This window comes from Phascolarctos cinereus, unplaced genomic scaffold (assembly GCF_003287225.1).
Source record: "Phascolarctos cinereus isolate Bilbo 61053 unplaced genomic scaffold, phaCin_HiC Scaffold_5;HRSCAF=322, whole genome shotgun sequence".
Taxonomy (NCBI): domain Eukaryota; kingdom Metazoa; phylum Chordata; class Mammalia; order Diprotodontia; family Phascolarctidae; genus Phascolarctos; species Phascolarctos cinereus.
Window position 1 is genome coordinate 389,295,376 of NW_027555958.1, and position 10,856 is coordinate 389,306,231.

General features: G+C 35.1%; 1 pseudogene; it reads right to left on the reverse strand.

Moving 5' to 3' along the window:
- Nucleotides 1-7,820: 7,820 nt before the first annotated feature.
- On the reverse strand, nucleotides 7,821-9,837 carry LOC110197668 (ras-related protein Ral-B pseudogene; annotated as a pseudogene).
- Between the last annotated feature and the right edge of the window lie 1,019 nt (nucleotides 9,838-10,856).

The window sequence follows — 10,856 nt, forward strand, 5'->3', positions numbered from 1 at the left end:
TTTTGGGGGTCTTGAAGCTACCACCCCTTCTGTTTCATCCACCTCCTTCTCCCGGCACTGCTGCTGCTAGGAACAACCAGATGTTGTGTTATCAATGAGTTACTGATGATAATAAGTGAATTGGGGAAAGAAGGAAGTGGTAGATCCAAGATTTTAAAAGTCAATAATTTCAAAGTCTTCTGAGTCAAATCAAAACACTATTTTGTATATGTATACTGTAAATCATCTAAAAATAACAATAGCAATTCATTCAAGAAATGAATGATTTAACAGGTTGGAGTTACTAGATTAAAAATGATCATTACTCCTAGAGGTATAAACCAATTTTTTTTAAAAAAATTAAACATACAAGGATAAATCACTAGAACCAGATGGCATTCGCCTGAGAGTACTCAAGGAATTCAAGGATGAAATTGGGGAAGTGTTTGGCCAAAGTGCATTACCTGTCATTACAAATAGCCATAGTACTAGAGGGCTGACAGATTGTAAATGTGACCCCTGCACTTTTGTAGAGTTCCCCAGAGGATGAAGGGAATTATAGGCTATAATGAGTCTTACTTCCATACAGCCTGAACTGGTAGCATCTATAATAAAGGGAGCAATTACCAAATGATTAAACAAAAAGTTAAATATTGGGGGGAAGAACAAAAGGGTTTTGTCAAGAGGAAATCTTGTCTGGCGAATTTGTTAAACATTTTTGAGAAGTAAACTGTAGAGTCAGGAAATAGTGAGAAATAATCATTTTGGACTTTCAAAAAGCCCTTGACAGTTCCACAGCAAAGGTTATTTGAATAGAACAAGTGATGAAAGGATGAATGATTGGGGAAGTAAACTGCTTTGTCTTGTCTAGTAAACTAGCTTAGATGTGAGAAAGGATTTGAAATACATATGTGTCATTACAGGTTTAAGAAATTCATAGGTGAAGAAATTCCTTCAACCAATGGAGGACAGCAGCTTCTATACAATTTATAGTTTTACCCGATGGCCTAGAGCATAAAGAAGCATATGCCCAGGGTCATATACACAGGAGGCATAAGAACTGGGACATCAACCCAGGTCTTCCTAGCTCTAAAGCTAGTGCTCTATTACTGATGCGACGTGACAATAAACAATATAAATGGATGCTCTGTTCATGGGCAGATATGTTTCAGTGTAGGCAAGTATATTTAGATTTATATAATACAATGTAGAAGTTAAATGACAAACAATTAACTATTGTGTCTCAGTAAATTGTTCTTTAAGGATATCAACTTAAAGTGCTGCTGAGGCTGAAATGCCAGCAAAATATTAGTCATCATAAAGAATAATGTTGGAAAATTAAGGAGACAACAATATTGACCCTTTGGATAAAAGACTCACTTTCTTGAGTTGGTATTCAATGGAAGATTTATGGGGGTGGGGGCAGGGAAATGTAGCTAAGAATGCAATAGGCTATTATCTTTTCCATTGTAGAGAGTATTTGCACTGATAAAACATTTGTTGAAGTGTTTAAATAGTCAACAAGCATTTATTAAGTACCTACTATGGAATAGGAACTATGCCAAGTTCTGTGGAACTATAGTTTGGTTCTTTGTTTTTCCACAGTTACATACTATTGAGTTCTGACTGTTACACCAAGGGGTATGGTGGGGGTCATGGAACATACTGAGAATGGAAAAAGGCTGGAGAATAGTAACTCAAATTACCATAGAAATAGGAAGCTAGAGTACTATATATGTATATACTTCCAAGGTTAGTATTATTCAATTTGGACAGGTAAAGGAAATAGAAATGAGAAAAAAAAATTTTAAACGATGGATAGCATGACTAAGATGAACATGTACTTGTTGAAGCAATCCTGAAATAGGAGGAAAAAAACAAGAACAAAACTATAGAATGCCAGCTCTGTACAGGACCTCAGAGGATATGTAGTCTAGCCTGAATTGCAAAATCATGATTTAATTTTAGAATCCTCACATTCCTATTCAGCAGCATTTCCTTTTAGAGTCTGGTCTTTTGATCATACCAAACTTTTCTCTGAAAATATTAAAAATGTTTTCTTAGAGTTATGAAAATATCTGAACATGTCCATCATTTTTTTATTTTCATGAAATTTGAGATAACAATGAGATTCTCCAAAGGTTTTATGACACCCATAATACCAATTATTTATAATTTTCCTTTTAAGAAATAAACAGGTAGCAGCAGTTTCCCTCCTTGCTTGTGTATTCTCTGATTTGACATTATAAGAAAGGCTAAGTCCAGAATTTAGTAGAGTAAGACTTCTAATAGATGTTTGGATAGATGAATATTTTAGTATATCTTCCCTCTATTCAATATTTTAATCTGTATTTAGAAGTAGGAAACTGTGTAAGACAGAGAAGGGGTATGTGTGTGTGTGTATGTGTGTGTGTGTGTGTGTGTGTGTGTGTGTGTGTGTGTGTGTGTGTATTACTATATGCCAGGCACTGTGCTAAGTGCTGGAAATTTTCTCTCCGTCTTTCTGTCTCTCTCTCTCTTTATACACACACACACACACACACACACACAAATATATATACATATATACACAGATATGTTGTCAATCTATAGTCACTACTTCAAAACATTTGATTAGTAACCTATTTTATAGCAAGAGAAAGCAAAAGACACATGTTGGGTACTCTTTATACAAAGTACAAAGGAGCCTAACATTGCAGGAAAACCCTTGGGTATTATGTGTCACAGTAAAAAATGGGAGGTTACATGGGAGGAGAAATAGGCAGTCTCTTTGCAGATGGGAGGTTACAGGGAAGGAGAAGGGGCAGAAGGAAGAGGAGAAACAATCCCCTCTGGGAACTGCTACCATGAGGTAGGCTGTCCTTGCTTACCTGAAAAGTCCCTCCTGCACAAATAGTTTATCATTCTGGTGCAGACTGGCTGAAGCCTGTCTTGTAGTTGATTCAGCACGAGAGTTCAGTTAAAGTGGAGAGTTGCAAAAGATCATTGTTATATCAGCTTGGGGGAGAGAGGGTTTATTATTGGCTCATTCCAGTCCAGTATGCCCTAGGATCCAGAACCTTTGGAAAACAGGACAACTCAAGGAAACAAGTTAAGTTAGCTTCAGGGTCATATTCATAATGTGTGTGTGTGTGTGTGTGTGTGTGTGTATGTACACACATATATACATATATACACAAATATATATATATGTTTTATATATATACATATACACACACATATGTATATGTGTATTGTTGTCTGTCCTTCATTTTCTAAGAGGACCAATGACATCACTGTAATGTCTTGACACATGCATGAGTTGCATTTAAGTGAGGCAGAGTTGCACAAAACCATAAGCTTAATTGTCTCTTCCTGAGTCATCAAATTCCTACAGCAAGACAAAAGTCTTGACCAAAATTCCTTGACTAGGAATGACCCAAGATGCAGTGGAAGACTGTGATATCTTCAATGTCTGACCAAGCTATAAGTGTTCCATGGTTCCTACTTCAGTCACCTTCATGACTGTTGGAATAAATTGTTCTCATTCACCCATTCCACCTGGGGAAGTCTTCACAAACTTGGGGTACACACCCCCCAAATTTACTGATGGCTTTGTGGCCCATAAGTTACTTTCATCCTGCTTTAGCCCATCTAATTAGATGGTTAACTGGGATATGGCCACTGTGTATGTTACAGCTTTTTGGAGCCACAGGTGAGAATTGAGTTCTAGGTAGATACCAAAGGTGGAAGAGCAGCCCTGGAAAGGGTCCAGCAGCCCTCACACCAGAGGTGCTAATTCTCCTTAAACAACATATAGACCTCATGTATATATGAATGTGTGTATACATATATAGGTGTATGTATGTATGTATGTATGTATGTATGTATGTATGTATGTGTGCAAATGCAAAACATATAAAAATTTAGAAAAATACATTCAAAGAGCTTATTTTCTAATGAGGGGGAGACAATACATAATGGAGAGCTTAAAGGGGAGAGGAGGGAGATGGCAAAAAATGATATCCATGGCAACAAGGGGGAAAAGCCAGAGAACCAGGAGCTGAGCCAGGAGAGAAGGGAGATAATATCTCCTACCTCAAGAGCTGTGAGAATTAAACGAAATATTTGTAACTTGCTTAGTGTAGTGCCTGACACATAGGAGGAGCTATATCAATGTTTATTTCCTTACTTCCTTCTTCCTAAACAGTGCTATTCTCCTTCCCCCTTTGTTTGATTTTGTGATTATACAAGATGATTTTCTGTGACAATAGTAATACATCTAATTCCACAAAATATCAGTAAGACTGCATCATTCTTATGGGTTAAAAGTGAAATATATATCAGAATTAGTTGTAGTGAACAGGTTTTTAACTATAAATAATAGCAAAAATCCTCCTTTGTTTAAGATGAAGAGAAAGGAACAAAAAGCATAATAATAATTAAAAAAAGAAACTGTTGAAGACCTCTTCCTGGCTATCTCCAAATTTCCATACAATAGTACTGCCAGAGCCCCACTGTCCTTGTTCCCAATCCTGTCACACACTGTTTTCTAACTCAAGTGCTGAGAACAGTAGCTGAATGATAGTAACCATTCTGGGAAAGGATATGTCAATCAAATGTCCCTCTCCAGCCTCCCAATCTCCACTTCCATGGAAGTGTTACTTTTTTCCTACTAGAATGTAAGCTCCTTGAGGACATGTCCAATCTTTCTTGCTTGTATTTTTATTCTCAACACTTAGGGAAATATAGGACACATAGTAAATGCTTAAATAAATGCTTTCGTTCATTCATTCATCCATCCATACATAGCATTTCTGACCCAAAGGAAATATGACTTCATGAAATATTGGGGCATATTTTATGAAAGATCTTTTGGGGGATTAATATAGATACTTTCACAGGCAAGTAGACCAACTCAACTCTTTATTTGGAGAACAAATATATCATTTGTGAATTATCTAAGCCTCATCTTTCTCCTACTTTTCTTCCTTGATTGCTGTCTTTTGATCACTTCTCTGATCATTAATACAACCCAGAGGAAGGACAAAAAATAAGAACATAGTTAATTATGAATGATGTCCCAATCCATAATTTATTCAGGGAGAAAATTCAAACTGCCTCTAAATAATAATTGCATTCTAGCTATCCATGTTATTTCTTTCTCATTAGCACCCAGACACAGGAATACAATGAAGGATTAGCAATATTTATTACTGGGAACCTGTACTTTTCTGAATATTCAATTTTTTCTTTGAAAAAGGTTAAGAACAATAATAACAACAACAGCAGCAGTGATGAGGATGTTACTCTTATAAATAATTTCTACATAACTCAACTGATTTGTTACTTGCAAAAAACTCTCAGCCACGCAAGGCAAGTAACATAATTTCATTTTTCAGATCAGGCTTAGAGAAGTTGACTTAACAGCCAAAATTCACATTGCCAGTTGGTGATAGCCTTGAAACTGAAATTCAGTCTTATATACATTCTTATGCTAGAGTGTTTCTCTGGTACAGTAGAAATATTTTTGTACTGGTTACACATATCCTTTGCCTCTGGTTCCTCTAAGACCCTAAATGTTCTCAGAGATGATCTAATCCAATTTCCTTATCTCCTTGTCTTACCTTGCCTAGCATCTGACATGTGGAAGATGGCTGACTAGACATTTACTGACACTACAGAGGATTGGTAGCTGCTCCAGTATAATGTGTCCTTAGGCTCTGATATAGGTTGAAGGGGGGAGGAAATGGACTGCTATATTACAGAGATCAGATCTGAAAATAAATCTTGTCAGTTCAGGTCTACTATCTTTCTAGTACATCAGCAGGGCAGTTAGGTGGTACAGTGAACAGAGCACTAGCCCTGGAGTCATTAAGACCTGAGTTCAATGCCAGACTCAGACACTTAGTGACTATATGTCTTTGGAAAGCCACTTTACTTCTGTTTGTCTCAGTTTCTTCCACTGTTAAATGGTTATGATAATAGAACCTACTTCCTAGCATTGTTGTGAGGATCAAATGAGATAATATTTGAAAAATATTTAGTACAGTGTCTAGCACATAGTAGGTGTCATATTAATACTAGCTATTATTATCGTATTGCAGTTTTAGACATTTCTTTACTTAGGTTTTAAAAATTATTTCATTATAACTTTATTCACCAAGAAAGTCCATAAAAAGAAGAGATGAAGAGACATCTAGGAATGGTGAAATAAGTAAGGCACTAGAAGCTAAGACTTCTTTTCCAGTCTTGGACCTACCACTAATGTATTAATTTGTCTAGATCTCTTTTTCTGCACCCATATCACTGATATCAGTCAAATAAAGGAGTTGATCAAGATAAGGTTTTTATTTTTACTTTTTTTTTTTATTAAAAAGAAAGATCATGATTCATTGGGAAGTTATTATATAAGATAATTTTCCAAATCAAAATCTGAATCTTTATAATTTCTGTAACAATAAAAGAGTTTTTTTTTTCTTTTTGGCATCTACATTTGAAGGCTGATTTTTACTGAAAAGAAAAGGCTCCTAACTTTTGATTTTTTTTTTACCATATTATTCTTCCGTCTGGTAAAATTTGAATGACTGTTTTGCTTAGGAATATGACAGCAGAAAATAGGACAGCTACACTTACCTGTATTTCTCCCATCAATAAAAATTTCTTTCTAAATATTAATTTCTCAGAGGAAAACCATATCAAAAACCACAACCAGAGTGAACATGACAGTGTCCTACCTTAACTCTCCTCACTGCTTTTTTTTCTTCTGATTTAAATTTAGAATTACTGTGTAATTTGGTGAGAGTTAGCAAAATGTTTGGTTCTGGCTTCATGATTTTAGGTTACAACTGTAGCTCACCATTTTTCTAAAGAACTTATATTGAGCTAAACAAGGTAAACAAACAAAAAAAAAACCCAAAGCATCAGCAACATTTGCTATATGAACAGGAGTTTATCACTGCTCTAAGAGAAAGTATAATTTTCAAATGATGACAATTATGTTGAGGATAAAGTGATGCTTGTAAATTGCTAATGCCAATTAATGTGTGCAGTTAGCATAAGCATGAAATTTCAAAGAGTATTGTGGGATTGTTGTGGGGGTTTTTTGTTTTTAATTAAAAAAAGATGCAAAAGGTGAAGTATGAGAAAGTGCCCTTTTTTGAAAGTTCCCACATATTCTTAGGACTCATAGGGAAGAACCAGACAGTAAGGGGAAACTAGCCAATATTTAAATATTTTAAAAAATAAAGCCAGAACCGATCACATTTCATACTTCAAGTGTGCACAAATGAGGTTTATGAACTTCATTATGACCTAGTTGAGACAACTCAAATTTATATTTTATCTACTTTTCAGACTTCTGGGAAATACTAAGAAAATCTGAGTATAAAAGTCACTCAATTTTACTTGTCATTAAATATAACCAAACCACTTGCTTTGTACTTTAATGATTTTTCTGATGCCATTAATAAAATGGTAAAGTTTTAGATTGCTGTGTGTGGAAGAAAGTCTAGTTTTCCTTCCCTAAACCTAAAAAAAATAAGAATTTTTTTTAATTTTCTGAATGAAATGGTGATGTTATAAAACTGAAAAAATATCATAAGTTGCAATACAGTGTTTTAAAAATTAACATTGTGTTATTTTCTGTCTATGGTACTGAGTTGTTTTTAAACTTTTAGTAGTTCTGTTCCAGTGAAAATGAGTCTTTTTTTTTCTGCCACCTATTGACTGATTCACAAACCTTTTTTTTCATTTAAAAAATTAATGCATGAATCAGGTTAAAAAAAAGTACAGCTAAAGAAATATAGTCTTCCTTTCATGAATCCAGTCCTATGTCCTCAGTGGCAACTGACAGAATCGATCTACTTTCTCAGCAATCCCAGTAAACAGCATCTTTCTTTAATTTTTTTTCTGTCATTGCTACTTTTATTCTCTTTTTAAAATGTATTTATTTATTTTAGTTTTGAATATTCACTTCCAAAAGATTTTGAGTTCCAACTTTTCTCCCCATCTTTCCCTTCCCCCCACATCAAGACAGCATGCAATTTGATATAGGCTCTACATATACATTCATATTGAACTTATTTTCACATTAGTCATATTATAAAGAAGAATTAGAACTGATGGGAGAAACCACAAGAAAGAAGAAACAAACAAAAAGAAAAGAAAAAGAGAGAGAGAGAGAGAGAGAGAGAGAGAGAGAGGGAGAGCAAATGATATGTTTCGATCTACATTCAGACTGCATAATTCTTTTTTTTTTTCTGGATGTGGACAGCATTTTCCATCATTTGTCCTTTGGAGTTGTCTTGGATCCTTGCATCGCTAAGAAGTGATGTGTCTATCAAAGTTAGTCATAGCACATTGTGGCTGTTACTGTGTACAATGTTTTCCTGGTTCTGCTGACTTCACTCAGGTTCAGTTCATTCAAGTCATTTGAGGTTTTTCTGAAGTCTTTTCCATTCTTATCTTTGTTTTCTGACATGTTCTTTGCTTTTATTTCTCTCATTAGATCAAAGAACACCTTGTCTATATTGGCTCTAGTTTTGGCAGATATCTCTACTTACTGGACACCCCACTCTCCTGCTTTACTTCTGACTTCTTCAAAGGATATCTTATTCCTCTCTTCCAAGTCAGATTTGTTTCCCACCAAAAGCAAAGGGATTTTATCTTCTTTATCCTTAACATGCAGAATCTGTTTCCTGCACTCTGTTGTGGCTGTAAATGATTCATGTTCTATTATGGCAAAGACTAAGAGAAACTCCTTCCTACTATGGAAATAGTTGTCTCAAATAGCTGTATAATCTTCTTGTCCAGCCATATCTAGAATGTCTATCTGAATGCCTTCATCAAAGATTATTTTCTATAATTGTCAGCTTTAGTAGGTCACTAGACTTATACAAACTCATCACGCATAAACTGAAGGGTAAGTGCAGATTTGCCCATCCCTCCACTGCCAACTATGATCACTTTGTGAAGAACTAATGACTCTGGTTCTTACTCTTGTTGCAGTGATGTAGGCATGTCGTTTAGGGTTTCTGGGCATTGTCTAAGTTGTTGCTGAAAAACTGAGGAGCTGAAATGTTATTTTAATTTCTCCAGGATAGATTAGTCTACATTCTTGAAACAGCACACATTGTATCTGTTCTCAATGAGACCTGTTTTTGACGTTTTACTTTGGGAGACAGAAAAGAAGCTCTAATTGGCCTAGGACCTCATATGATTAGGGAGAAGGAGGATAAATGGAGAACCTCCTCCCAACTTTCCCCATCACCTCTTCTCTCTGGAGTGTGGTATCCTTTGCAATCCTCCATATTTTAATTATTATTTTGAGAAGGGGTCCATTGGCTCCACCAGACTGCAAAAAAGATTCACATACCAAAAAAGAAAAAAAAAGGTTGAAGACCTCTGGCCTAGACAATCCTAAGTTGCCTTCTAGCTCTAACATTAGAGTATTTTAGGATAACTATGAGGAAGAGACACCTGGTAGTGATTATGAGTAGTATACTTGTGAATGCTTCAATTTGGAAGAATCTTTTCAGCGTTAATTAACAAACTTTGGCATGAGAAAGCAGGTGTGAAAGTTGTCATAATTTTAGATGTTAGGATGTATTGCTTTAAATAAATGGTGTTACTAGCTTTCAGAGGATGGAACTGATTGTTTTGAAGTCATAGCCCTCTGTTCTCAAGTGAAACAGAAATGAGAACTCATCTTAATAGGGATGAGATGAACTCAGGCCCAATATTCATTACTATACCAAATGTCCCTCTTCCCTGTGTTTGTTATTTAACATGATTATTATGGGAAATCTTTAGCATGCTTCCTAATTCCACTTCAGATACACTTGAGCAAATTTCATTAACCTCATTGTTCTCACCCATTTCTCAGGGCAGGATTTGATTTTCTTTCTTTTCCTGTGTTTTTCTAGGTGTTATAAAAGCTATAATCCCACTCTTTTCAAAAAGAAATTTAATCATAAGGTTGCTAATAACAATGTATATTTAACTTTCTAAAATACAAATTTGATGTTTTATTTTCAATGGTTCTGTTGAAATATTACATTATATTCACTCATATTATGCCAAACTCACTTTATCAGAGGGAGTATTGTGTGAGGTGACTAGGTCCCAAATATTCCCTATGATAGGGCAACTAATTCCAAGACATTACCATACTCCAAGTACTTCTTTCAAACATGAGTTAGTTCATTATTATTCCATCTTTAACCTCTTTTTCTTTTCTTTTTCAGCAAAGACTTTAATTCTTGTCTCTATATCTCTTTGGATCAAGCCTTCTTTTTATTTCTGTTGTATCCAAAGAGGGTTGGGGAAAGGAAAGGAGAGAATGAGATTAAACGTGACCAAATTAAGTAAACAAATCTTTATTGATCACTTACTAAGTATAAGGTCCTGAAACAAGCCCAGCTGGTTTTAAATATAATTAAGAGATTATTTCTGTCATCAAGATGCTATCAACATAATGGAGGTATATAATATGTGGAAAATATGACACATATTTGAATACAAAACGTATAATGAAAGGCACACAACATTATGAAAGTTGACAGGGAGGAAAGCTTTTTTTTGCTTGATAGTATTAACTTTCAGTAGGAAAGACTTGGGTTTTAATCCCACCTCAGACACCTAGAAATTGTATAAATTTAGGCAAGTCACTTAACCTCCTGGATCCCCTGTTTCCCACTTTGAAAAAATGAGGTGAGAGTCACCATGCTACAGTGGAAAGAACACTGTATTGGGAGTCAGAAGAACTGAATTCAAATCCAAACTCTGCCACTCATCAACTATATAACTTTGTATATATCATTTCTCTAGGCCTCATTTTCTTCTTCTGAAAAGTGAAAAGAATGGATTAAATGGTCTCATATGTGGTTTTCACCTTG